We start from the raw sequence: 3847 nt of genomic DNA, 5'->3' as shown, positions 1-3847 counted from the left end.
AGAACTTACACAGGACTGGGGAAATAGACTCTTGGAGGGCACAAACAAAATGTTCTGCACACCAGGACCCAGGAGAAAGGAGCAGTGACCCCACAAGAGACTGACTCAGACTTTCCTGTGAGTGTCCATGAGTATCCGGCAGAGGCAGGTGCAGGTCAGCAGTGGCCTGTTGCAGGGTCGGGGGCACTGGGCCATTATCTTCGTCATGGCTTCCCTCGTAGCTCAGTTGGTAAAGAATCTGCCTGCAATGCAGGAGACCCAGGTTCAATCCCTGGCTCGGGAAGATCCCCTGGAGAAGGAAATGGCAACCCACTCTAGTATTCTTGCCTGGAGAATCCCATGGACAGAGGAGCCTTGTGGCTACAGTCCATGGGGTTGTAGAGTCGGACATGACTTAGCAACTAAACCACCACTATCACTACCATTATCTTCATTACCTCCGCCATAGTTTGGTCTCAGTCAAACAACAGGGAAGGGAACACAGCCCCACCCATCAACAGAAAATTGGATTGAAGATTTACTGAGCATGGCCCCGCCAATCAGAACAAGATCCAGTTTCCCCCACAGTCAGTCTCTCCCATCAGGAAGCTTCCATAAGCCTCTTATCCTTATCCCTCAGAGGGCAGATAGAATGAAAACCACAATCACAGAAACTAAACCAGTCACATGGACCACAGCCTTGTCTAACTCAATGAAACTATGAGCCATGCCTTATAGAACCACCCAAGACAGACGGGTCATGGTGGAGAGTTCGACAAAACGTGGTCCACTGGAGAAGGGAATGGCAAACCACTTCAGTATTCTTGCCTTGAGAACCCCATGAAGAGTATGAAAAAGCAAAAAGATAGGACACTGAAAGATGAACTCCCAGGTTGGTAAGTGCCCAATAGGCTACTGGAGAGCAGTGGAGAGAGAACTCCAGAAAGAATGAAGATACGGAGCCAAAGCAAAAACAACACCCAGTTGTGGATGTGACTGGTGATGGAAGTAAAGTCCGATGCTGTAAAAACAATATTGCATAGGAACCTGGAATGTTAGGTCCATGAATCAAGGCAAATTGGAAGTGGTCAAACAGGAGATGGCAAGAATGAACATCGACATTCTAGGAATCAGAGAAAAAGAAATGCAAAAAGGCAAAATGGTTGAGGAGGCCTTACAAATAGCTTAGAAAAGAAGAGAAGCTAAAGGCAAAGGAGAAAAGGAGAGATATACCAATGTGAATGCAGAGTTCCAAAGAATAGAAAAGAGAGATAAGCAAGTCTTCCTCAGTGATCAATGCAAAGAAATAGAGGAAAACGATAGAATGAGAAAGACTAGAGATCTCTTCAAGAAAATTAGAGATATCAAGGGAACATTTCATGCAAAGATAGGCACAATAAAGGACAGAAATGGTATGGACCTAACAGAAGCAGAATATATTAAAAAGAGGTGGCAAGAATACACAGAAGAACTATACAAAAAAGATCTTCATGACCCAGATAACCACAATGGTGTGATCACTCACCTAGAACCAGACATCCTGGAATGCAAAGTCAAGTGGGCCTTAGGAAGCATCACTACAAGCAAAGCTAGTGGACGTGATGGAATTCCAGCTGAACTATTTCAAATCCTAAAAGATGATGCTGTGAAAGTGTTGCACTCAATATGCTAGCAAATTTGGAAAACTCAGCAGTGGCCACAGGACTGGAAAAGGTCTGTTTTCATTCCAATCCCAAAGAAGGGCAATGCCAAAGAATGCTCAAACTACTGCACAACTGCACTCATCTCACATGCTAGCAAAGTAATGTCAAAATTCTCCAAGCCAGGCTTCAACAGTACATGAACCATGAACTTCCAGATGTTCAAACTGGATTTACAAAAGGCAGAGGACCAGAGATCAAATTGCCAACATCCACTGGATCATGGGAAAAGCAAGAAAGTTCCAGAAAAACATCTATTTCTGTTTTATTGACTACACCAAAGCCTTTGACTGTGTGGATCACAACAAACTGAAAAATTTGTTCAAGAGATGGGAATACCAGACCACCTTACCTGCCTCCCGAGAAATCTGTATGCAGGTCAAGAAGCAACTGTTAGAACCAGACATGAAACAACAGACTGCTTCCAAATAGGAAAAGGAGTACGTCAAGGCTGTATATTGTCACCCTGCTTATTTAACTTATATGCAGAGTACATCATGAGAAACGCTGGGTTGGAGGAAGCACAAGCTGGAATCAAGATACCAATAACCTCAGATACACAGATGACACCACCCTTATGGCAGAAAGTGAAGAGGAACTAAAAAGCCTCTTGATGCAAACTTTCAGGGAGAGTGAAAGAGGAGAGTGAAAAAGTTGGCTTAAAACTCAACATCTAGAAAATTAAGATCATGGCATCTGGTCTCATCACATCATGGCAAATAGAGGGGGAAACAGTGACAGACTTTATTTTTTTGGGCTCCAAAATCACTGCAGATGGTGACTGCAGCCATGAAAGTAAAAGACACTTACTTGCTCCTTGGAAGAAAAGCTATGACCAACCCAGACAGCATATTAAAAAGCAGAGATGTTATTTTGCCAACAAAGGTCCATCTAGTCAAAGCTATGGTTTTTCCAGTAGTCATGTATGGATGTGAGAGTTGGACTGTAAAGACAGCTGAGCGCTGAAGAATTGATGCTCTTGAACTGTGGTGTTGGAGAAGACTCTTGAGAGTCCCTTGAACTGCAAGGAGATCCAACCAGTCCATCCTAAAGGAAACCAGTCCAGAATATTCATTGGAAGGACTGCTGCTGAAGCTGAAACTCCAATACTTTGGCCACCTAATGTGAAGAACTGACTCACTGGAAAAGACCCTGATGCTGGGAAAGATTGAAGGCAGGAGGAAAAGGGGATGACAGAGGATGAGATGGTTTGATGGCATCACCGACTCAATGCACATGAGTTTGAGCAAGGTCTGGGAGTTGGTGATGGACAGGGAAGCCTGGTGTGCTGCAGTCCACGGAGTCAAAAAGAGTTGGACACAACTGAGTGACTGAACTGAACTGTGAGGGTTTCAAAGTGTGCATTTTTATCAAGTGTGGTCCCCAACCCCGAAATTGTTTCCCTGTCGGCCCACTCCTCCTGCCCGCTCACCCAAAGGGGGCGCACCTCAAGGGTATCATTTCACTCATCAGTGCCCGTTGGTTCATGCTCAGGGAGTGAATGATAGATGCATGAACATGAATGAATGAATGAATGAATGAGCAGAGGAACCTCCCCACCCCTCTTCACACTTCAGTCGCAGCTCTGCCACACCCTCTTCTTCCTTTCCCAATCTCCCCTCCTCGCTGCTCCCGGTTCCCAGTGTCTTATAGCCACAAGCACTAAGGCGGCCGTAGGGCCATCGGTCAACAAATACTAACTAAGCGCTTGTTGGGTGAGTCATCATCGCTGCCCTCTACGTACAGTCTAGGCTGGAAGGGAGGAAACTAGCATTTGCAGCGTAATATGGTGAATCCATGATGCTCATGGTTGGGGAAGCTGGGGGCCAGGCTTATTTATACCAGAGAAGTTTCCAGTAATCTTTCTGATACTTTTTCTCTCCACTGGACCACCACGATCATCATTCACCATCATCAGCAGCATCATCTCATCATCATAGTCAATTACCTTGCGTTCACTGTGCTCCCTGCAGTGTCTGACTTAATTCATTAGTAGCCTCACTAAGGATTGGCCAGAAAAGAGATCAGATTTGTGGAATTTGTTCCAATTTCTTAATCCTTTTCTTCTTTCATTAAAAAAAAAAAAAAAAACACCTTTCAAATGAAAGACTTTCTCATCCTTTCATCCTCAAATGCCAGACAGGTCCTCTCTGACATCTAAGAAAGGA

The 3847-nt window shown here is 44.7% G+C and overlaps 1 non-coding gene across 1 annotated transcript; it reads left to right on the top strand.

Moving 5' to 3' along the window:
- Positions 1-211: 211 nt before the first annotated feature.
- Positions 212-283, top strand: TRNAC-GCA. Its single transcript has one exon. It is a non-coding gene; the product is annotated as a tRNA-Cys (tRNA).
- The last annotated feature ends 3564 nt before the right edge of the window (positions 284-3847 follow it).

The sequence above is a fragment of the Bos indicus x Bos taurus genome, chromosome 21 (genome assembly GCF_003369695.1).
Source record: "Bos indicus x Bos taurus breed Angus x Brahman F1 hybrid chromosome 21, Bos_hybrid_MaternalHap_v2.0, whole genome shotgun sequence".
NCBI lineage: Eukaryota > Metazoa > Chordata > Mammalia > Artiodactyla > Bovidae > Bos > Bos indicus x Bos taurus.
Note: the sequence above shows the minus strand (reverse complement) of the source record. Positions and strands in the feature narration are given on the sequence as shown.